Raw genomic sequence first — 26,860 nt, forward strand, 5'->3', positions numbered from 1 at the left:
ATGTCAGGAGGAGCAAACGTTTGAGTAATCCATGACTGCAGCCAAAGTCAGGGGGCAATCTCAGCCTTACTTACAGGGTACAACTACTCCATAAACGATGACACAGAAAGTATTAAGTACTTAACATTCTTGATTCATCATCTCTTTTTATGAATGGTATTTCTGCCATTATCTTTCATCTAGAGTCAACTTAATTTGATTTACTGATCATATCGTAAGCTTATCTAATTCTTATTTTCAGGTATCATTCTTTAATATATTGTGAACCATGAGGTTAACTAAGTGTAGAGAATTGTAAAATGAAGATAATAGGGTGATTAATTTGAACATAATAGGTATAAGTTAAGTTTTAACAGCCCTATGGTGTCTACAAGTATTTCTTTGAATTATCTCTTTAAGTAAAGCCTTACCCTATTTAATCATAGCACATTTTACTTGCTTTTAAATAAATTAAAGCCACTAACTTTTTAAATTTTATTTTTAAAGTTAGTTAAATTAGTTTTAGAAGGTAAAACAGTGAAATAGAAATGATTATATTAGTCAGTCTGCATGAAATTTAACTTTTCATGTTTTTACCTACAAATGTTGATTGTTTTACCTATGAATTGTAATTCTACTTAGCAACATTCTCTTCTTTCTATCTTTAATTTCTAAGAGAAGATATAACTAAATAATTTCTAGTAAATTTCTCTAAACTGAACAAAATATTTGGAACATTTATGGCTTATATTTACAAAAACTCTTGGTAAAGAAAGTTAAAACTAAGATATGTCAAATAGGTTCTTATAAACATTTCATAGTCTACCCATTGGGCTCAAGAACAAATGATAGTTGAAGGATGGAGGGAAAAAAGAGACACAAAAAGTTAAATACATTGCCAAGATTATTTTATGCTTTATAAAACCATGTGATGGAACATGAGGTCTGATTCTCCATGTACTTATTGTGGTACTGATATTATGGCCATTGTGCAGAGCAATTATTCTTACACTGTAGGTTAGAATGGGAGAAGTCTATTTGACTTCTGTAGATTGCTGGGTTGCAGCTAAAAGGTAAAACTTGAATTGAATGGGGCAAATCACTGTGGCCATTCTAGGTGTTTAGGAAAAGCTTAGTGACTCTGTTCTTACCCACAGGTGTGGGTGCAGGCTCTTTCCTTACCCACAGGTTCCCTCCACTGTGCACTCTATTACATCATGGCCACCCTCCACGCTCTGCCTCCAGAAACACTCCCTCATCCTTCATGGCCTTGAGGCTGACTCATTAGTATAGATTCTGCTCTAGGTCTCTGCTCAGCTCTGTGGGCCTGGATCTACTCACCTGGGCCTCAGACCTTGATTGGTACCTAGCTCAAGTCAGTAAATATTTGTGTAATCAAATTTAATTGTAATAATGAGTTTTCATTTCTAAGATAAATGTTTCAACTTTACAAATTTGTTGTTGATAGAACTAATTTTGTTGATTATTTCTTCCTGTTATAATAACCTTGAATTTTGTGGATAAACCTCTTGCTTATAGTAAAACCTTTACTTATTGTGTTGTATTATCTTTAGATTTTACTATTATCTATCTATCTGTTCGCTGACTTACAGTATAAACAAATCGTTTGTATTAGTTTCCTGTTGCTACTGGGGCAAGTCACTACAAACCTCCTTGGCTTAAAATAACACAGATTTATTATCCTACAAGTCTGGTGGTCAGAATTCTGGATTGAGTGTCACAGGGCTAAAATCAAGGTATCAGCAAGACTGCATTTCTTTTGGAGTCTCTAGGGGAGAATCTGCTCCTTGCCTTTCCCAGCTTCTAGAGATTATCTGTCTTCCTTGGCTTGTGGCTGTGTGATTCCTTAATTTGTTTTATTTTATTTTTTTTAGTGGAGGTACTGGGGATTGAACCCAGGACCACAAGCATGCTAAGCATGTGCTCTACCACTTGAGCTATACCCATCACCACGTTGTAACACTCTCATTTATGCTTTTGTCCTCACATCTCCTTCTCTGACTATCCTGTCTTCCTCACATAAGGACCCCTGTGATTGTATAATCACTGTCTGTGTCCACCCAGATAATGCGGGACTATCTTTTATCTCAATATCCTTAATCACATCTGCCAAGTCCCTTTTGCCATGTAAGGTAACACATAAAAATTCTTGGTAAAAAAGTTAAAACTTTCTGAGGATTAGGACATGGACATCTTTGGAGAGACCCTTATTCATTCTACCACAGAATTCATTATTGTTATACCAGACAAACAAAGAAATATAAAATTGGAGATAGAGTCTAAGAGGTTAATTAAACTTTAATGCTGAAAGATTGAAGCTGCACAGAAATAAAAATTATTAAGATATTTAGGAATGAGATTATGTGATGTCTAGAGTTAATATAATAGTCAACAAAATTCAAGTTTAAAAACCACAGATGCCATACTGGTTTGAGGCTAAGGTCTAATCCAGTAACTACACAGGGAGACTTCAGCTTTCTGTAGTATCAAACTTGATACCCAAACATACGCTTGAAGCTCTGGTCATTTTATTCTATTAGTCATTTATTTTTGCAAATACATGCATGGTGAAAAATAACTAGAAAAGTCTGAGAAGTATATAATGAAGAGAGTAAATCTCTGGCCCTTTCTACCTCCAGTCACTAAGGTTCTTTAAGAGGCAACCACATCATTAGTTTTCTGTTTATTTTTCCAGAAATTACTTGATCATTTTAGTTATTTCTCTCTAGAATCATTGAAATATTAGGAAGTTAATCCATGGATTTTTTTTTAATTTATAAGACTGTCTCTATACTAGTTAGATAGCCATTAGAAATAATTTCTATTAACCTCTGAGACTTCTTTTTCACAGTTTTTGTTGTTTACTATCTAATAAAGTATGTACTGCCTGATAATTTATAGTATATACTCTGGTATTTAGGTCCTTGATCACACTTTAATTTTCTTTATCCCCTAGAGGAGGATGTTAAAGCATAGGGCTCTTAAGGCAGCCCCTCAGCTTAAAGTTTGTCTTTTCCAACTTCAAGTTAATTGAATTTGTTAGTTGACTAACTAGTTGCCTTCCTTTGTTTTGCTTTCTTCATACATAACCTGGGCATAAAAATAGTACCTATCTCTTAGGGTTACTATTAGAGTTAAGTTGAATACTTCATAAGGCATCTACCATTCACTAAGTATTTAATAAACAATTGTATTCATGAAGAACTCTGGTAGAGGCACAAGGATTATCTTCCTGTATTTGCTCTATTTATCTTGGTAGCTAGTGATCGCTGTTATTTCTACTTTTAACTAATTTACTCAATATACAAGAAAGATCACTGCCTGTAATTCTCAAAGCCAGTTCTGGGCTCTTCCCTATGGAAAGTGGCCGCAGTTGTTCACTGAGTGTTTATTATGTCCTATGGTCTGTGCTCTGTATTCTTGTTGCCAGGACTTGAACCCAGGCTTTTTAAGTCCAGTGCCTATTCACTTAATTACTGAGTTATACTGCCTCCTCAGGCCTTCACCCTTTCATTCTTTCTTTCTTTCTTTTAATAGAAAAATAAGCATTTACTGAATGTTTACTATGTACTAGGTACTCTCAAAGGCAATCGGTGTGCAAAGGTAATGAAGCAGCATGCTGTCCTCAGGTTCATAGTGGCTAACAGCTGACAGCAACACCTTTTACAGATTCTGAACTACCCTAATTGACTACTAACTTGGTATTAGTACATGTAATTGCCAGTATTTCATATTTTACCACCTACCTTTCTCTTTCAAAGGACACTATGGAAATAAGAAGTTCTCTTATGTCTTTTTTGGACTAAAGCAGACAATTCATCTATTCTTTTTCTGTTCTCTGTGCATGTTTTACACAGTGGTTATTAAGTGCCTGTCCAGCAAGATTCCTTCCTTTCAATATTTTAAAAACGTACCATTGATTGCTTTATGTTTTTATTAGTGTTTTTAAATTAAAAAATTATTTTTAAATAGTTGTAGTTTCATATACAGGTGTCAGAAATAATATACGGGGATTCCAGGTATCCTTTACCCAGTTTCCTCAATGGTAACGTCTTGCAAAACAATAGTATATCACAACCAGGATATTAACATGTTAACATTGACCAATCCATCAATTTATTCAGATTTCCCATTTCATTGGTACTAGTGTGGTGTGTGTCTATGTTTGTCTGTTTCTATACATCATTAAGATATTAATACAAGGTTAGCCTTGGCTGTTTTTTTCTCACATAATTTTACTCTCATTTGATCTTCCTAGCCTAGAGCAATCTTTATATTTTTAAAGAAATGCTCTATCCCTTTCTGCAATAGAGGATTTGACATTGCATTATTTTAGACATTGCAATCAACCATGAAGAATTTTTTTTTCTTCCAGAAATCTGGTCTTTTTAATTCATGTCACATATTTTCTTGAGCTTCCAGTGAGTTATTTTTAAATTATCTGTAGAGAGCCTGTGGCTTATTTCCTTTAAATTAATCCATATTTTACCCTAATAAATGTCCTTATTTTTTAATTATATTTGTAAAATGAAGTAAAGGTGCTATTGTTTTCTGGGGTTTCCCCTGAGTTGAATCATATTATGATAAGTCATATAATAGTGGTACATTTTTAGATTTTCTATAGCTAGAACTTCCTATTTTTACCTCCATATCTAATATAATTTTCTTCTGGGTTCTAGCATTAACTATTCTAAAAATCAGAGTATTGAGTAACTTATCTTACAAAAAAACTTATCCTCAAAATTTCATCCACACTAAAGTATTGTCAACCTAAGTGTTTTATAGCACTCCAGTGGTTTTTCTCTTTCTGCTCAGCTTTTGAGATGAAAATGAAAACAAAATTATCACCTTTAATTCCGATTCAATGCAATATAGTCATATTACTTGGAATTTTAATCTGTCCATTTTGTTTTTAGAATCTATTGTTACCAGTAGGACAATATTATTTCTACCATCTCATACAAAGAGATAGGAACCCGAGGTCTCCTGATTCTTCAAAAAGCAGCTTACTGCCACACAGAGTCACAGGGATGTCATGATCCCATAACATATGGTCAACACCTGGCAGATGCTACAAATCAGTGGCCCATAAACCACATCCAGCTTGCAGCTATATTTTGCTTGACCTGCCTGGTAAAAAGTTTCAATTAATTGATGAAAATTGACAAAACTTTAAAAATCAGGAGATTTCACATAAAGAAACAGACTTCCAATTTCTCTGGAAAAATTAGGATGCCTGGCAGCCATCCGCTGGAGTAGAGGGGCAGCTGTGGGCTTCTGACAGGGCAGGCTCTCTAGTTTCCACAGCTCCACCTCTTAACGCTGGTCCCCCGACCCTGAAGGAGGGGCAGCACTGATCATTCGTGTATCTTTGCACTCATGCTGTTTGTCTTCCCTAGGTCTGGCATGCCTGGCTCAGTTGTGTTACCTGCCTGATGCCCACAGTCACTGTAATATGCAAGCCTGATGCCTGAACTTTGGTCAAAACCCCTGTCTGACCATCTGCTTGGTGCAGTAGTTGGACATGAGATTTCCTTCAGATTACACCGGAAGCAGGTTGCAGTCCTACACCTTGGTCCTTTTGTTTGGCTTAAGCAACTGACTCTAGCCACCTGAAATTTCCCCTGGGAGGCGTGGCAGAGAAAATGAGAGCCCTGTCATTAAGGACTGGAGAGGAGCTTGCCTGTTTCCTCTCCCTGGCCCCACCCTGCCGTTCACTAGACCTTCCAAAGTGAAGGCATCCTCAATAAAGATTCCGCTGGTTAACAGCCCTCTGTTTGTGCTCAGATATCCCAGTACTCATAAAGGACTACACTGTTTAAATTGAGGGTTGGGGAGGATTCCCACAGGAAATACCCTCAGACTCTTCCTTGACTTGTTACAGTGAGGGGAAGAGAATGAAGAAAGCCAGCCCAGTGGCTTAGGAAGGGAGGATGATGGTCTCGTTTGAATTCCATTGACTATATCTTTGCAATTTCCACTAAATTGTCCTCTCCTGATATCAAGACCTGAATTGTGTGTACTTGGGGCTCCGTTTTGCCCTTGACTCTTTTCAGTGGTTGGCGTGAATGGGGTTAGGGAGGAGCTCTGGTTTCCCATAGAAGTTAGTAACACTTGGGGCTATTAAAATTTCCACGTGTCAATTACTGTTCTCTACTTCACATTGCTTGTGTATGCGTGGCTTTAAAACCTTAGGGTTCTGGCCCATTAAGTACTGCAAACTTTGATTTTTGAACTGTCCTTAGGGTTTTGAGAACCATTTGTTAGTCTCACTGTTTTGAACCCACCAGGTAAAATATCCAACCTGATACAGAACAGGATTGTTAACCGAAGCATCCACTATAAGAAGGGAAGTACATAATATTATAAATGAAGTCACTGCCATGAAATAATACAGATGTATTCCTTTCCGTGAATTCTGTGCAAACACTCAGTCAAGCTGAGACTTCCCTTATAATGTACAGGGAATGTATTTCAGAAAATCACCAGCTGGGTTTTTCAGTGGTTTAAAAACTGCTGTGCTATAGCATTCCGGAATCAAATAAGTAAATACCACCTACTAACCAGTCAAGTTTTTTGATGCAACATCCCTTTACTTCAAACCTTATAATGAAATTGATTTTCAGTGCTTTTTCATTTCAACTTGCAAGCCCCATGAATAACTACTCTAAAATAATTTCAGTTTAGGAATGTTCAGGAACTGGTGAGAAATTGATAGTGACTTTTTTATGCTCAGTCAAAAGATACTGAATAAAAATGTAAAGGAAGAACTTTCTGTGTTTAGATGAGAAGGACCATATGATAAGGAGGCAAAGAGCCAGAACATGATTTTCCGTGATAACCAGAGTAATTTAAAATTTTCTTTAATTTTTAGTGGAGTTGAACTCTCAAAGAAATGCGATTTCATTGCTTGGAGACTCAGCAAAGGCTGCCAATCAGATTCTAATGTGTCTGTTCCTGAAACGTCATTTATTGATTACGACTATCTGAGGAGATAGTCATTTTGATGAGAGCTTTTTAGGAAGTTCAGCAAATCGTCCAGATATATGGAAACTCCTGGATAACAGAATTTTCTACTTTGCTTTCAAATAGATACAATGGTATTAATATTTATTTTGAAGGTGTGTGTGAATCCAGATGTTGTGTGTCTTAAAGCTTATACAATTTGGGGAAGGGATTTCTTTAAGAAAAAGCCTACAAAGTGGTGAATGTAAAGTTTGATAATAAAGTGAATATTTATTTAGAAAGATAGCAGAAATTGCAACAAATAAATTTCAAAAGCTGAAAATACCACAAAAAATAACAAAATCCAGAAAATTAACAAAATTCTTTTAATTGAGACATCTCTATAATATTTTTCCCCTAGACTTTTAGCTGCATACTCATTGTCTCTTCATATGACAGTAGCTTCAGAATATAGTTTTTTATCCAGAGAATAGAAAGAATAAGTCAACCTTTCCTCTAGCATAGTTAACTTAAACTTGTTTATTCTTATTAAAAGTTTAGAAGTTTCAGCTTTTCACAACTCCTTGTTGATAAAGCCCATATACAATGTTAATATTGTTGCTAAATTTGGGAAAACATCTATCAAGTTTCTTTCATCCATGAGCTATTGGGTTTCAGGACACTTCAGGATCTCTTAGGCAGTGACTGATCTGATAGCCCTCATTAACCACTTTGTCATTGATGTACTTATATCATGATGCTGGGTGAGTCTGCACAGTGGGATGAAGGAGGATTCCTGGAAGTCATTCCCACACTGGGACAGTTAGCAAAAACATCTCTCCAGGGAAGTGCCTATAGACTACATAAATACATGTCACCAATCCTAAACTAAATGTACTCCCAACTCAGTTCCCCTTAGGCAAATCTCCAAAGTGCCTGTAGAGTAGAATTCCAGTGCAGAATAGAAAGAGAGAGTGGTTTTAACTGATTCTGATTAAACTGTTCTTCTTTGGAAAATTTTACAAAATAGGTATGATAAATCCACTTCTATCTCAAGGAGAGGGGATCTGAAGCCAGGGGACTAGATGTAGCATTTTACTTAATTTTATCTATTCTCTGAGAAATACACTCTGAGCTCTGGAGAAGTATTAGTCTAGCCCTATCACAGCAGATTAAGAACAAATGTTCCCTGGATTTCTATACCACATTCAGTGCCTTTCTGAGACTACCAACTGGGTCCTGAGAGTTCAAGAAACAACCTGGGAATTTATCTGACCCTCACGTAGTAGAGAGAACAAAGCATTCCTTATGAATATGAGAACTAGAAGATGAAATGTTAAAGAAACACCTTGTTTAAGAAAAAGAAAATGTAACATCTTTGTTCAATGAAAGATCAAACACATTCTTTTATATTATAGATCATTAACTGTAAGAAATAGATACATAAATTTATGTATAGATTAAAACTTACCTGTATCAGCTGATGCTCAGTTAACTTATGCAAGTAAAACTTTTTCATAATTGAAATTCCATGTTCTTTCAAGACACATTTAGTTTAACTAATGCTGTAAAAAAGAAGTCGCTAGGATTGTTGCAATAATTTGGCAAAGCGGAATTTCCCAAAACAATTTCGATTTGAAGGACACCAAAAGGTCAACTTGCTTCAAAATATCTCTATATGCCACGGCAAAAAGGGATCTTTTACTAGAGCATGTTCTTCTCCTATTACAATAAGATAAATTCTTTAATTATTTAAGCTATTTATCATCTTGATTTCTGTAGAATAGAGACAAGAAATCTGACAGATCTGAGGGTCAACAAAATTGAATGGAACATGGCAGAGACAAGTTCTTGGTGGCAACAGAATTTTTGATCATAGACGACAGGGCTGGGGCGATGTCACAGAAACTGGCTGCTGTGGAAATCTCAATTTTTCAATTTAATCTGGTAAACATAAATATGGAAGTGTTTTTTATGCATTAATTTTCTGGAGTTTTTGCAAAGGTAGCAGATAGGGAATAAAGTAATCAGGATTCTGTCTTTCCTAAATGTGATTTGATTTTTTTTAATGGTAGTATTCCATTTAATTAAAGAGGTTGATTGTGGCTAGGGAAATCTGACGAAGCCCAAGTATTAAAAGATAAAACTTCTATAATTTAGTGTGAGTTTTTTCTCTTTAATTTGAAATAAGCTAAGAGAAATATGTATTTGAAATGGTTTTAAGAGGTAGAAAATTCAATCCAAACTGGTTAAATAACTTATTGGTCCATATAACTTAATTTCTTCAAGTTTGGCTTGATCTAGGGGCTAAAATAAATCAATATACCTCTTTCAACCTTGCCATCTATTGTGGGGTATGATTTTAAAGCTCTGAATGGTAGCTTCTGGATCTCTAGGCTTTTATCTTCCAAGATTCAAGTCCAGGGGAAAATAGAAAATATCTCCTGCTAGTAACTCAGCAAAAGTCCTAGATATCATTCTTACTGGACTGACTGGAATCACATTCCCATTCTAGATCAAATTATTCTCTAGAGGAAAGCAGAGGTCTGATGGGAAGGGCCTGATCACACACTTTTCCCTGGAACAAAAGATAAAATTGCATGGAGGAGAATGGGAGAGAAATGGGCACCCAAAAGAAATCCAAATACAACACTGTTAGCAAAAGAGGAAGAATGACTGCTAAATGGAGAAAATCAACTGGAATCTGTCCTTAGGTAACTCAGCTGCAATACATATCTTTTTCCACATATATAAACTTCCAAACATGCTTAGCTTGGCACATAACGACACACACTTCTTTGCGCACTCTTGCCCTTCTCAAAGGGAGACAACTGAGAGTTTAGTCCAGTTACTGCATCACATTCTCAATTTAAGATGCCTGGATGATGCGTGTTTTCAGGTAGGTTTGTATATGATTCTCATGGTCTCAGAACTTGAGGATGAAATTAAAACCTAATCACTTCCAATTAACTCAAAATGCAATTGTAGATTAAAATAGGCTAACTGCAATTTAGAATTCACATAGAGAAGGGGATGGCATAGGAAACAACTGAGGGTGGTCACTGATTCAATAGTATATATCATATCCTGCCGATGAGGAATAATATGGAATTTGACTGGGAAGTAAAGGAAAAATCCTTGGCCATTTACAACCTGGCTGCCTCTGGTCCTCTCTCTGGACAGATATCCCTAGTCTAGTATCCTCCATAGATAATGAGTGTTAAGGACAAGCCCTTTCTGGTGAATACATGTCTATAATGGCCCATGTCCTGTTGGTGCAAAGAAGGCAGGGGTGTGAGAGCCAATTGTACGTATCTCTTGTGAACTCTGTATTCAGTGACATACATTGGCAGGTTGAAATGGCCATGAAGGGGGGTAATTATATCATAGAAATCTGCAAATACTGTGATTCAAGGTCCCCCTCCCTGCCACCAGTGTTATCATGTATCAGGACATCACTGAGAGAAAGTCTAAGGATTACTTAGGACTAAGGGCTTGAGCAATCAGCAACTGTTGTTTACTCAATTTCAGACTTCTCTAGCAATGCATCCTAAGAATTTAGTTGACTCCGAGTCTGCAGTTCCATGGGTTAATCACCAAATCTGTTTATCTTGTTCAATTAGAGTCTTTCAAAGGAGAATCTGGGCAGGGATTTGTACTTCTTTGCAACCACGTTCAGTTTCTTCTTTGTTTGCCCAGATCTCAGTGTCAGGACCTTTATCTTGTCCTTTGTCTCACAGCACAGTGAACATATGGTCTGCAAGTGAATAGGCAATAACCAAGCAGCTTTTCTCCCTCAAGCTGCAAGCCCACTGAATATTTGCAGTTAGAATGATTACTTCCTTTTGCAAGAAGAGAATTCATAACAAGAGATGCCACGTAGGAACCTGAACATCAGAACTTTTTAAGTGCCAATTTCATCTCCTGCTACGTTTTCCACCTCCTGCTTTGTTTGCATTTCTCTAGTTTGGTGCCAAGAATTTTGTTTTAATAATATCGCAAACCTTCAGATTACTAGACCCTCAGGCATTTTAGATTATAGGACACTGGCAAAGGCTGCCTCTCTGAGCATAGATACATTTTTTAAAAAAATCTTTCAAATGGTTCAATTTCTATGAAGTATTTTTTGTCTTTCTTGAAGGAGAAAAGTCAAGAGCCTAGTATCCTGCAAGCCGTGTGAAGAATGTGCATCAGGGAGGAATTGGTGCTCAACTGTGTTCAGTGTCAAGGCTGATAAATCAGTGTGCTGAATGTCAATGCTGATAGGTCAGAAAGAGTGAGGAAAGAAGATTGAGCACTGGATTTGGCAATATGGAGGTCTGTGATAACCTTGACAAGAGCAATTTTAATGGAGTAATGGGGGCAAAATGGAGTGCCTTTAAGTGAGAATGAGACGAGAGGAAGTGGAGAAAGTAAGTCTCTGTCAGGGTGTTGCTGTGAAGGAAAAGCTTTGATGATTATTTCTACCCCTGTGAAGTTTTGGACTGCGTGTCCCTGAATGTATTTTCTTCAATGAGAAACACATGGGACTGTTGCATTCCTCTAACAACTCTAGTGAGTCCTAACTTATTACCCACTGATGACTCCTGTAGATATTACAAGGATGGATTTTTTTTTAATCTGCTTTTTTTCAGTTAGTCAACAGTATAACAAGGTTCTTAGCTAGGGTTATTGGTTAAGAATTTGTGATAGTTAATGTACTTACTGACTTGAATTTCTCAGGATCCCTGAGTTCTCCATTTAACTGATTCACCATCAAAATTACCAAGAGACAGTTGCCTAGCTTCCTATATATATAATATTTACCCACACACATCTATATGTATGAAATCTTTTCATTACTAAAATGAAGATTCAAAGATTACTTCCCAAATGCTGCAACCAGAACAAAAATATACTTAATAGTTTGAAGTTTAATTAACAAAAATGATATCAGTTCAAAAGCATTACTAATATGTTTACATTTTTATTCATTACATTTAATTCTGCTTACTAATACTTACTATAAAATCTCATTTTACTTTGTTAAAGTCAGAATAGTCATTTTTAAGCTGTCACCTGCTGGAAGGTCTAAATTTGAGAATGAATTAATTTACTTAGTCTTTTCTAAGAGACTTGAATTTTAAAAGCCTTACACTTCATATATAAATAAGGATCAAACCCCTCCACTATCTACAGATAAAGCACACATCTCAAAGTAATACCATACTGGTTATTTGCTTGACATTTCTGAAAAGAGCTTAAGTACAAGAAGAAGTGAAGAGCAGTGACAATGGAGGGAAATGCTGAGCAGAATTATTATTCAGCTTAGTTCTTACCTCCTGCCTCCTCCGTGCTGGTTTTAAGTAGTAGGATCTGTCCTTGATGTTACTTTGCATTTTCACTTGGAGGGACAGAAAGTGTCTTTAGTCCTTACACAACAAAGAGGCTGGCATGGATGGGAGAGACAAGGTTCATTTTTGGCCTATCTTGTAACACTCTCTAGTTCCCCTGAAAAAGACTTTTGATTTCTCTGCTCTACACAGACATTTCCACTTCATTCAGCCACTCTCCCGTATTCAGGATTATGGCTTGAGCAGTTGACAGTGCACTGTTATTACTGTCCAGGGCCATGAATAATGTTAACTTCCATCCCATCAGTTATCCAGATTAAATTCATCCTAGGATGAGTTTGATACTGAAAAATGCAAAATGTTTCAAGCTCCTGGCCCTTCGGATTCCAGGTGGAGTTCACTTGCTCTTTTGCACTGAACAGGTCACAAACTTGATTGTGGCCTTTGCTGTGTGATCATGTTTCACATGTGCTTGCAGATGCATATTTTGGAATATTGACTTTCACCTTTTTTAGTATAGCCTAAGCCTAATGCCAATGCTATTATATAAGAAAACACAATAGAAAACTGTTCATTCATGATTCCTACTTCTTTACAACTAGTCACTATTTTTAAAGATATTAAATTATTGATATATTTTAAATATTTCCCATATAATATTTTCTATAATAGTAAAAATGTATTAATTTTCATATTTAAATTTTAACAAATTAATTTAAATGTAGCCCCATATTAGTAGAGAAGGACTGTGGGGAGTGAATTTGGTATAAGTTGATAACTATGATGATGATGATCATCATTTTGTAGTTTTGAGGGTGTTTGGAGGAGGTGAAGGTATTGAGTCAAATGAGGTCTCTATGCATCCTTTTCATTATTGCCCATGATGTGTTGGAGATTTGCGGGGTAACATTCATAACTGCGTAAAGTTCTTTTAATCCCGAAAGGACAAATGGTACCTGTACACTAATTTTGGTCTATTTATCAGTCTGACATAACCTAGAGTAAACATTGCAAGTCAGTCAGATGACAGCAGACTTTTATTACATTCAATAACCAATGTTTATTGAGTACTCTGTGTACAGGTGTAAAATGTGTATTTTATCTCATTTAATCTTCCAAGCAATCCTGTTAGCATGGGCAATTAGGAGATAATGAGGGTCTGAAGCTAAGGAGCTCTTCCCGTATCACACTGCTAAGAAAAGGTGGAGCTGGAATTCAAACCTGGATGTCTACCTTCCAAGTCCATACTGTCGCCCACCAAACTCTGTGACCAGGCTGGGTAGGAAAAGTTGAAACAGGGTCCCTGCCTCACAACATGAATGGAGAAATTGGTGGATATATAAATGAATGATACCACTGTGGTACAGAGAGAACTGTAGAAAATGGATATACAAAATGGCATGTGAGCATAGAGGCGGGAGGCAGCAGTCGTGTATGGGTAAATCAGGTGAGGGCCCACAAAAGTGAAATCTGAGGCACAAAGGAAAAGATGGGTATTCAGGGATAAGAGTACAGTAAGTAAAGGGCAACTTTAAGAGGAAAAGACGTTAGCACATTATGGAAATCATGCAAAGTCTGGTATTGGGGTAGAGGTGCTTGTGGCAGGAGCATTGGAATTAAATACAGCAATGCTCTAAACTTACTCTATTGAATAACTGAATGTTAAAATAGTCTGTAGGGATCAGGGAGCATAAGTCAAAGGTTAAGTGACTAAGACGGGACTTATGACTTGCTCAGTTTTAAGCTCGGTCTGTTTCTCTTGTTACTTTAATTACTTTGTCAGCATCCTTCAGAGCACATCCTTTCTGTAGATTTTTTGTTTCAGGTCAACAACTTTGTGTGCATTTCAGCTAATGCCTCATTATTATGCTAACTGTATTTTCTTTGTTGAAACTCTATATTACAGTATGTTACTATATATGGCAGGGTATGATTTGGCCTTACCGAACTTTGGGCCATTACCAGTAGCTTCAGATTGAACAGGGTTATTTTGAGGTCATACACTGATGCTACAAAGGATTGAATTATTTATGACTTTAATATTCATTAGTGTTTCTAGTGCAAGATCCAATATACCACTGAATATTATCTGTCAACAAAACACTGCATCTGTTCCATTTGTTGATGACCGATAAAACAAAGCAGTTTCATTGCTGCTTTGAACTCCATATGGGTTGAATTTCTACCCTAAATATTACAATAATAATAATGATAATATTTGTAATAAATATTTAAAATACTTATAATAAATAATAATAATAGTGTCTGATACTAATAAGCACCAATAATTATTAATGCATGAAATTAAATAATATATATCAATATCCATGTTTAGATATATAATTTTACTCTATTGCTATACTTACTATTTTTATTTTTGCATAATAGAGATTGAGGGAAATAGGTAACTTCCTCAGACACTAGCTATAAGCCCAGCTACATTTCTGTAAAACAATCAATGTTTGTTATAAAACATTTTTTAAAAATTATAAATAAGAATATTTCTATCTCATTTGATGACTTTTCCCCTTATATGTCTTAGCTTCAGCAAAACTGAAGAAAAACAGATATTAGTTATTATGAAAAAAGTGACAGAAGAAATGTTTTCTAATAATAACTAAAATTCCTCTTTTTAAATGGCACTCCCAAAATAAATATATTGGCAGTTTTATAGAATTAAACCTAAGAGAGGGAAGGCAGTTTTGAGTTCAATTTTAATCATTTTAAAAACATTTTTTTCAAAACTACGAACATCAAAATATTTCTCTCTGAGTATCAACTCTGGAATGGGTTTTCATTACCTCACAGTAGTTTTTCTTTTGTACACATCAGACAGCACAGGGCATTTCTGGGAAGAGCACTAGGAAACGGAACTTTTTAAAGTGTTATTTTTCCCAAGGTCCAATGTTATATCTGGGAGTTGCGTTATTGACAAAAACTTAAATCACAGATATGTCCAATAAAATAGTATAAAAGCAAATATTGAGACAAAGGGCAGGCTAAAGGAAATGATGGAAATCAGGGGCTGAGCACAGTGCCTGGCACAGAATAGGCAGTCCATATGTGTTAGTGTCTCATATCTGTACTTTGTCTGCATCACAGATTACTCCAAAATTTAATGGCTTAAAATAATAATAATCACTTATTCTTTCTTATAGTTCCTGTGCATCAGGAAGCAGAAATCAGACATAGCACCACAGGCTCAACTGTGCTCTGCTCCAGGATGTCTGAGGCTCAGCTGGAAGAGCCAAAGGCTTAAGGCTGAATCATGTGAATGCTCATTTATGCATATGTCTGGTGATTGCTGGGGATTACCGGTTGAAGGTCTAAGTAAGGCTGTTGGCCAGAACACCTACACATGGCCTCTCTGTGTGGCCTGAGCTTCTTCACAATGTGGTAGTTGGGTTGGTATGTAAGGGCATGTAAGATAGATAGGGAGAGGCTGAGAGGGAGACTACACTGAATTTATTTTGCTTTTTATGGTTTAGTCTCAGAAATCAAGGAGCCTAACTTTTGCCACAATGGAATGGTCAAGGAAGTTACAGTGATCCAAAAGGGGAAAATATCAACTCCACCTGTCAGTGGAGGCATGTGAATGTCACACTTTAAGAAGAACATATGGGATGGGTATATACTGGTGCAGACATCTTTGAAAAAGTAATTTTACAACCTATCAATAATTTGAAATAATATAATTACACTTGAAATCATAGAAGCTAGGAGGCTCTAGAGGACTTTATAATCCAGTTATTCAGAAATCAAACCCTCTAAAGGAAAGACAGAATCCCAGAGAAGTAAATGATCTGAGTGAGGCCATTCAACTGGTTAATCAAGTGTTAGGAGTTAAACCCATGATTGCTGAATCTAAGTTCTATAATAGTTTACCATATAAATATCCCATAAAACATGTCTAGGTTTCTCTATTGACTAGCAAATGGGCTTAATGTATTTAAAACTATCTACCTGTACAAAAAAATACAATTCTTATATATAAGAAATCCAGATTATTGAAACTAATATTGGAGAAGGATGTTTCCCAGCTAGGACTGGTTATTGCAGAGGTAGGGGAGGGGAAATTCAAGTAATGCTTGAGTCCTGTAGTTATGTTGTAAAGAGTGACAGTAAAATAGAAATGGAGCAGGACCTTGTGGGAACCTCCTGGGTACAAATCCTTTCTGTGTCCCTCATTTCTTGTTTGTAGGAAATAGGCTTCATTCAGCCTCCTAGATCTTCCTTGAGTTCTGAAAGGCAGATTCAAACAGTAGATACTCAGAATACTGAGGGAATGCAGAAACAAGGAGGGGCAGGCAAGAAACAATAATGCAGTAAGAAAGCAGGGTGTTGGTTCCTCCTCAAGGAATATATACAACAATACCTTTGAGTTCTTCTGCAGGAACTAAGGCCCCTACCCAGGCGGAGGATGGTAACTTCAGGCTGAGCACAAGATTCCTGGAACACTGCCCTGTTCCCTCACCACCAACCAATCAGAAGAAAGTCTGCATACAGTGTAAGATAACAAAGTCTCAGATTCCTTTCTCAAATAATTCTCCCTTTAAAAACTTTCATGGTACAGCAGAATCATTGGAGTTGGTTTTTGGACATGAGTCCTCCTTCTCCCCAGGTTGCTGGCCTCCTGAATAAAGCAATCTTTCCTTTCTAACCAACACTTGCTTCTTGAGTATTGGCTTTCAAGCAGTGAGCAGCCAAACCTGAGTTCAATATTGGTGTAGAAATGCTAATGTAGTCTAATTTGACCCCACTGAAAGATAAGATCCTTAAAATTTGGATCACTCTAATAAAATATCTGTAATTAATACTTAATTATAATGTTAATTTTATTTGACTTCTTAGAATTTTGAAGGATATTTGGAGGAATAATTTGGATAATTTATGTCTAAAAAAAAAAACTGAACCATTACCTTCTCTTCCCTTCATTCGGAGTCAAGCAGAAGCTTTATGGGGAGGTTTGTTTGTTTATTTTTTGGTGGAGGTGCTGGGAATTGAACCCAGGACCTCCCACATGGTAGGCATGCACTTTACCACTAGAGCTATACCATCCCTCAGAAGCATTTTAAATTATTCCATTTATTACCCTTTCAAAAACATTCACTGAAGCATCTACCTAAAAATATCATTATAGGTTTCTTTGTTGTTGAAATTCAGACATTGAAAACCTTTTCAATCTGGTTGCTCTGTTTATTGTTTTATTCTTCACCGTTTCCAGAACTGAACCTCTCTTTTCTCACTTCCAGGTTTTCTCATGTCATCCCAAATCCAAGGTAAATTTTGGAGTTTACAAAAATCACGAAAATGCAGTTGGAGTAGCGTGTGTAAGTGGGGTGGGGTTGAGCAGGTAGTAGAAGATGGGTAATGTGTTATCACAAATTTAGGTTTAAATCCCAGCTCTGCCATTGACCAAATATGTAAATTTGGGCCTTAGTTTTCTCATCTGAAAAATGGGGATTTTACACACACACACACACACACACACACTCTAGCCCTAATAGCTTTGTTGTAAAGATTAAATGAGATAATACATAAAAAGTGCATAAGCACATTGTAAAAACTCCCATTACCTAAGCCATAGGGAATTATGAACTAAGTTGTTTTTTTTTTTTAAGCACTAACTGGATGGTACCTGCCTGCCCAACACCCCCCTTAATCCTGGCTCACATGACCCTCTTTTGCATAAGCCAACCTGTGTCTAAAGGTCTTTCTGAAGAAGTGGAGCACAGATGTTAATTGGATAATTTTAAAAGAGCAGAGAGGTAACAAAGCTTTGAAAAGTAATAACCGACTTCTTATTTATAACTGAGACATTTTAGGCTAAAGGTTAATGTGAATTAGCTCTATTTCCCCTTTATTCCACTTCCAAACCCTTTATAGCAGAAATTATCAGAGGTAACTCCTGGCTGGTAATTCAAAGCTCTCACTTTTTTTAGCCCTGGAGAGCCAATAAAGAGATTTGGACTGTGAGAGCAAAGTTTCACAGCCCAACTCAACTTTTTTGGCCCACTAACATTCTGCTGAAGTGCCACATTCCAGTTAGCACTTCTATAACTAGTGAGGAAGGATTAGGGGGAAAAAAGTAAAAGAAAAGTAAAAAGAAAAAAAAAACTACCACATGAACAGGATAATCACATGGAAGGCATTGCTTGGATCACTGCTAGAGAAAGAGTGACAGGAATGGAGGGAGGAAAGGAAGTAACTGATCCCTGGTGTCAAAGATTAATGATTTCACAGTGGAGGGTAGGAGGAAGGATGTTTAACACAATGCAGTTTTTCCTAATTTTAGTCATTTGCAAGCCACCCTCACAATTCTGCCATATCCACATACATTCAGTATCATTGCTTAATATCTTTGAATAGAGCCACTTTAAAAAAAAACCTTACATGTATTTAGACAGGAAACTTTATCCACTACTGTAAATGGAAAATCAAAATAAATAGAAAGTAACTAAAAAAAATAAATACGATGAAAACTAAACAAAGTTATTAAGTTACAGTTAGATATTGTTGTCTACAGAATATTTGGACTTTAAGGTCTGCTCTTTTTTGTTAAAACGGAGGTTGACAAGGTGGGTTTTTAGAAACATTTGCCCCAAACTGATACCTCCTCTCAGAGGCCATGAGACAAAAGTGAAAGAGAATTGGAAAGGGGAATAACTTTCCACTCTGATTGATTCAATAAATATTTATTAAGTTAATGTTACTTAATATCATGTCCTCTAACATGATAGGAATGTGTATGACAGAAATAATAGAAATTTCATGATAGAAATCTAGAGATGTTCTCCATCTCCTCTTGTCCCATATTTGGGGAATGGTGTGTTGGTTAACAGGATGGTCTGAGTACTGGACAGACATAGTTTTAAATCCCAGCTTTGTCATTTAGTACCACAGCTATCATGGAAAGTTTATTCCACTATTATAATACTGTGTCTTCATTTGTATTTACGAAAATATTTGGCACGTTCAATAAATGTTGTTATAATGATAATAAAGCTAATCATAATGTAGACATGTACAGGAATGTGCTAAGGAAGGGGACTAATATTTTTATTGTTTCATTAAGGCATTGCCTATAGGTCGGTTGTTAAACACATTCTGACTTTAGTTTATTTATTTTAAGAGTCCATCCATATTATTTGTCTTTCAAGTGTCATAGTCCTTCTAGCAATCTGACTATAGCTTCTCAATTCCTTTGCTGGTTCCTCTTTCTAATACTGTTTACTGTGGTTTTCCCTTAGGTTCAATCTTTGAGCCTCTTCTCAGCTTTTACATTATTCCTCAGAAGCCTGTTCATTTAAAAGCTTTAACAATCTCTTGTAAGAGGATGACTCCAAAAATCAGTATCTCTAAATCTGTCTTTCATCTATTTACAGCTGAAATTACTACTTGATATTTGGCATATTTCGTCACTTTAGATTTGACATGACTAAAGTCAGCACATCCATTTCATCCTCTTCTCCTTGCCAAGGATCCCACCACTTCCCAACTTCTTATGAGTGTGAGGGCTAAATGTATGTGCTTTGGAGTCAGAATACTCTGAAATCTTGGCTCTACCATTTATTAATTTAACTGAAGATTACTTATTACCAAGATCCCATGAAATATGTATGTATGTATATAAATTGATCAAAACTTCCCAATACTTCAAGAAAAGTTAATGGTGGAAGAAATAGCCTATCAAGAAATGTAACTAAAATACTTTTCAACATTGAATTTCATTACTGAACTGACCATTCTAAATGTCTAACATCAGACACCAAAAGTTTACGAAGATTTTTTAGGACAATTTTCACTTCTCTTTAAAAACATATCATCCTGTGCACTGTTTCAGAGCATATTGTGAACATAAAACACATATGGTCTCTGTCCTAAATAGTTTAAAAAGTAAGTTAAATGGCTCTAAGGAATATGGCAAAGTTTAGTACCTCAAGTGCATTAAATGAAATAACTAAAATATGTGCAGCCTAATTTTGTGATGTGAAAGCAAAACAGGCTAATTCCTCTTGGACATACTTATGAAAGTTGTTCATGTTCTAGAGTTGTTGGAAAGTGACTGCCAATGATTTTTTATTTAAATAAGAATGATTATTAGAAAATTGAATGTTATCCAGAAGATACATTAAAATTGTGATGATTTATTTTATAAGTGGGTGCATCTAACATTCTTTTAAATTGAAGCTTCTTTGGGTAATTTAAAATATAATACATGACAAAATATTGATTTATATACAGTTAGAAGGAATACAACTGTGGTAGATACCTTTTGGAGAGTCTGCTTGGGTAAATATCCCCTTGATTGCCCGCTTCTCTCAAATGGTGGTCCTCTAACAGGCTCTGTGTAAAATGTGACCCCATCCTCTGACCATGTTGACTGAAGTCATGGTGGGCAACTTACTCATGCCAGTCCATGTCATGTCAGAGTGCCTTCCCTGAAATTTCCCTTTGGGGTCAAGAATGAGAGTTAGTTTCTGTGGGGCCTGGAACTATAACATGTCAACTCAGGAGTTAAGGACATATACTGTCATGTGATTTAGGAAGTAAAGAAAAAGAAAGAAGATGTACAAGGAGCAGCAGAGATGTAGACACAGAACTTCGCCTGATAGTCCAGTGGCTTTCAGCCATTGCTTTCAGTCCTTCTTAAACTCCACTACTGCTCTGCTCTTGAGTTCTACAGAATCCCTTGTATCTGTATACATACATTCTACTTTCCCTTAGGTGTTATTGAAACCAGGAGGTCCTAAGACAATATCTACTGCATCTTCTGCACTTTCAGTGGTATATCAAAACTACATTGGTGGGGAGGGTAGAGCTCAAGTGGTAGAGCACATGGTTATCATATATGAGGTCCTGGGTTCAAACCCCAGTACCGCCTCTAAAAATAAATAAATAAACAAACCTAATTATCTCCCCCCACCAAAAATAATAAAATAAATAAAATTTTAAAAACTACATGAACATAGATATGGAAATGTTTAGAGACCATAAGATATTTGAAGTACTTAGTGATTTATATATAGGAAATGATTAAGTAAAAAGAATATGTAGAAAACTTAGGTCAAGTAAAGTATTAAACTAGAAAAATAATATTACAAATATATAAATATAATTCATGAGACCCACAACAAATCACAAAGAGAAATAACATAAAGAGAAATATAAAATATATATCATAAGAAATGGTGCAATATATTAGACCATAAAATCCTTAACAAGGGTAGAAGAATCTTCAAATTGATACAGTTATCAACCGTATTGCATATACATGTGAAACTCAAAGATTTCATAGTGTGAAAGATGCCATACATATTCACTCTGTCATATTCTTACCAGTTCTTTATAAGTTTTTATAAGAGTGATACTACAATGCTAATCTTGGAAAATACACATGTATTTAAAGAAGGACATAAAAAATCATCCTCCTATGACCACCCAGAGAGCGACACTAGTAACATTTATGCGTATGTCCTCTCAATCTTCTTCTTCATTTATAACTCATTTTGTTGTCTTTATGCCCAACAATGCTCATGTTATTGTATTATTTTATAATAATTGACGAAAACCACAGTGATCACCTATAACATTTAAAGCTTTTGGGGGGGAGGGGCATGGTAATTAGGTTTATTTATTTATTTAATGGCAGTACTAGGGGTTGAACCCAGGACCTTGTGCAGGCTAAGCATGTGTCCTATACCATGGAGCTATACCTTCCCCCTCTAACATTTTAATTTACTAAATAAAACTCATATTTTTGTCTGCTAGACAATTAGGATGAAAACTCTGAGGACAGAGATTCCATTGGTCTTAATCATTGCTATCTCTCCATGACTAGTCCCTAAGTAAATGCATTTTTTTAAAGATTATTTGCATAAATAGACAACCAACAGTCACGTTCAAGGACACATATAAAATATATAGCACAAAATCAAGTTAGTTACAAATTAGTCATTTTAATAAAACATGGATTCATAGTATCATACAGAAGAATCTCAGGTTTGGTTGGATGTCGTCTTAGCACTACAGCTGCAACTAATTAACTGTTTAAGTCATTTAATGTCTTTATCTCCAGATAGACTATATGCCTCTAGGGCAGGGCTCGTGACTGCTGACCTCATCTGCAGTGCCAGGCACAATGGTTGGCTCACAGTGTAGGCTCAGTAAATCCTTGTTGAATGGCTTATTCCTCTAGCCTCATGAGTCCTAAACCTTCTTTTTATTTGTTGAAGCCCTTATTCAAATTAAAAGTTCTGCTTTGAGTAGGCTTGGGGACCTAGATTCCAGCTTGCTGTCCCTTCTCCTTGCCACCTACTGTGAGTCTTCAGAGACCCAGTGGAGCCACCAGGGCTCCTTAGAATATCCTTTGTGAACCACAGAATCAGTCTAACTGCTTGAATTCCTTTCTATAACATTCGCATCAAATTAATCATCTAACAGAGGCTAGAATCATCTAATGCTGGGGAACTCACTCTGTTCTGAGACTACCTGTTTCCTTGTTAGACTACCTCTAGGTTAAGATTCTGTATTAAATTAAGCTGGTATCTTCCTTTTAGTCCTTAGGACTATTTTCTGGGATAGACAGGATCAATTCTAAATTTTCTCCCACATTTTAAATTTCTAAGTTCACTATTACAGCCCTTTCCATTGTCCTCCTTTCTCTTTTCTTTTCTTTTTTTTTTCTTTTCATACTGATTATATGTTCATTATATTAACAACATAGAACAATATACTGTAGAAAATAAAAGTATATTATTATTATAAAGTATCATGTAATACAACAGTGTTAAAACTTGCTTGAGATATTTAAAATGTAACCAAAAATATAAATCATAATATAAAAACATCCATATTCTTTTAAAAATTTTTTAAAAATTTAAAAACTTAAGTAACAACTTTATTTTGTTTTTTTTAAAGGGGGGAGGTAATTAGGTTTATTTATTTATATTTTAATGGAAGTACTGGGGATTTAACCCAGGACCTTGTGCATGTGACTCAGGACCTTGAGCATGCTAAGCATGCAATCTACCACTGAGCTATACCATCCCCCTTAAAACAACCATAGTCTTACTACTTAAGCAACAGTAACTAATATATTGTCATAATTGTTCCCATTCCTTCTAAAGAAATAAACTTTATCAACAAAGCAAAATTCCTCTATGAAAATACCCTCTCTTCCCCACTTCAGTCAGTGTTCTGAGTTTGTTGTGCAGCCCTCAAATCTGTTTTCATACTTCCACATTCATATGTAGGCATCAGTACACCCAGGCATAAATATATCTGTGCTGTCTAGCATGTAGCCACCAGCCAGTGTGGTTATTTAAGTAAGTTAAAATACATTAAAAAAATCAGTTTTTCTACTGTACTCACCATATTCCAAGTGCTTAGTAGCCACATGTGACTAGTGACTACTATATTGGACAGTGCAGATATAGAACATTTCCATCATTGCAGAGACCTCTGTTATAGTATATACATATATTTTAGTATGTGCTTTTAAAATTCCATATGATGCAGTACTCTCTGTATGTTTCTCAAGCTGCTTTTTGTTGTTGTTAAACTTGGTATCATGTTGTTGAGATCCACCCATGCTGATATGTAGAGAGGTCTAGTATATTCCTTTAAACTGACATAGATCATTCAATTTTTTGATAGAAAAAAAAATATATACCACTTAAAAAAAAACCCATTTCCCCCACATTGGACATTGAAGTTGTTTTCATTCTTCTATTTTAAATAATGCATCAATGAACATTCTTCTCTGGAATATATATCTAAAAATGAAAACGCTAAGTCATAAGGTATGCATCTTTTAGTTTTGCTAGATATTGCCAAAATACTATCTCAAGTGTGTCGACTTCATTTCTATGAACAGTGCAGTAAAGAATTTTCCCATATCCTTGCCAACATTGATTATTATCCACTAATTTTTGCCATTGAGTTAGGTGAAAATGAAATTTAATTGATATCCTATTGTTTTAATTTTAATTTTTGTGTTTATTGATGTGGTTAAAGTTTTCCCATATTTATTGAGCACATAGATTTTATTTTTGTATATTGGCTATTCATATACCTTGCCAACTTCTCTATAGGAATTGTGCCTTTTTCTTAATGATTTATAGTAATTCATCACATTAAAACTTACTTTAATTCTTTTATTCCACAGATATATCTGACTAGTATATCTTAGTATATAGTGGCTTCTTTCTTTCTTTCTTTCTTTCTTTCTTTCTTTCTTTCTTTCTTTCTTTCTTTCTTTCTTTCTTTTCTTTCTTTCTTTCTTTTTGCCTGCCTGCCTTCCTTCCTTCCTTCCTTCCTTCCTTTCTTTCTTCTTGGTAATGTCTACATGGCACCCATTATAACTTATTTAAATATTCCCCTATTGATAGACACTTTATCTTCAGGATTTTACTACTACAAATAATATTGGCACCATTTGACTACCACAGCCATTAATCCTGCTCATTGAACATTTCTGGCTCCACTCCTGGCTCCTGTGTTATCATATCTCTAGTCTTGGCAGAGCACTTAATTTCCAGTGTGAGGTCCTGCAGAGTCTTCTTTCCTTCTACTGCTGCAATCAGCAATGTTCCAGGTAGTTAGAGCTCTGTCAGGGTGCTAGGGTGAGAATGAGCTCTGTGAACAAGGCCTGTCTCTCCAGCCTCCAGGCATCCACATTGGACATAAAACATGAAAGAAAAATAAATATGTTTTGATTTCAAGTCACAAATTTTTTGTGGTTGTTTATTGTCATGGCATAACCTAGTCTCTCCTGATGACTATCAATTTCTTGAACTTAGTAGTTAAGAAACTTTTAAAATTTTTTTTAAGAAAATGCGATTCATTTGACATGATTTAGAATCATAGAATTCTAGGAGTTAAACAATTTTTAGAGGTCAGCTATTTCATTTCCTCTTCCTACTAAGTCATTTCCTAAATCATGAATTCTAGAATCATGACTAGTGGGTTAACAGCAAATTCCCTGGTCTATAGTTTGTGAACTCTTTTTAGTTACCTTTTCATCAGTTGAACAGTTTCATCAGTTTGGACTGTTTCCATTTACTGGCTATCATGAATAGTGCTGCTATGAACATCCATGTACAAGTTTTTGTGTGGATATATGTTTCCATTTCTCTCTATATACCATATATTCCTAGGAGTAGAATTTCTGAGTCATATGAAAAATCTATGTTTAACTTTTTGAGGAACTGCCAACTGTTTTCCAAAGTGTTGCATGATTCCCACTGGCAATATATGAAGGTTTCAATTTCTCCACATCTTCATCAACACTTGTTATTTTCCATCTTTTTAACCATAGCCATTCTAGTGGGTGTGAAATATCCACGTGTTTTGGATTTGCATTTTCCTAATGGCTAATGATGTTGAGCAGCTTTTCATTTACTTATTGGCCATTTGTGTATCTTTGGAGAAATATCGGTTAAAATGCTTTGCTCATTTTTAACTGAGCTGTCTTTTATTATTCAGTTGTAAGAGTTCTCTATATATTCTTGATACAAACCCCCTATTTTCTCTCATTCTGTAAATTGTCTTCTCATTGTCTTGATGATCTCCTTTGAAGCACAAATATTTCTTTTTCTGATTGTGCTTTGGATGCCATTTTTATTGCCTAACCCACGGTCATGAAGATTTGCATCTACATTTTCTTTTATGAACATTTAAAAATTTTTAGGCCTGGCATTTATATCTATAATCAAGTTCAAGTTATTTTTTGTATATGATGTGAAAAAGGGATCCAACTTTATACTTTTGCATGTGGTTACCCTACTATTGTCCCAACACAACTTTTTCCTTTGTTCCTCTTTCCTCTTTCTTAAAACAAAATATTTTTGCTTATTTCCACGCTTTTAGCACATTCCCTGATAAGCTCAGCAATTCTTTGCGTGCCTGGCATTGGCACATATAAGTCATTCTCAGGTTATACCAGTATTCTCTGGGATGTACGTGGTTTAAGGTCAGAAAATTTAATGTACCTCAGAAGGTCAGGTATTCTTACAATCTCACTTATTATTGTAATTTCTATTCCTACTGATCCACAGTCTTCTCTCATTTTCAGTCTGAGAATCTTTCCCTTCAATGAAATGATAGGGGCAAAACATTGTTGAATGGATTCTCAATCTCTCTTAATTTATACCATTGACTCCAAATAAATTTAACTCTCCTTTTTAGTCCTCTTGTATCTAGCAAAGTTCTTTTGTCACCCTTAGGCTCGCCCCTAACTTTTCAGCTCATTTTAGCCTTTATATTTTCTGCAAATCAATTATTTATCTTATTAACAATGGAAATCTTTTTTTTTTTTTTGGTCTGGTCAGCTGCTACCATTTCCCATGGCACTAACTTATCTATATATAATGTAATTCCAATTTAAAATTTTTGATGTGAAAGAAATTAGTATAAGCCATATTTTTTCCTTCTTTTTATATTGAAAAGTTTCAAATCTAGATAAAAAATTTAAATTTATATAATGAGCACCCAAACCTCCAATTAGATTCACCTATTTTAAACATTTTGCCATATTTACTTTCTCTCCTTTTTTCATATATATGTATATATAGGTAGAT

This window comes from Vicugna pacos, chromosome 14 (assembly GCF_048564905.1).
Source record: "Vicugna pacos chromosome 14, VicPac4, whole genome shotgun sequence".
In the NCBI taxonomy this organism is placed as follows: domain Eukaryota; kingdom Metazoa; phylum Chordata; class Mammalia; order Artiodactyla; family Camelidae; genus Vicugna; species Vicugna pacos.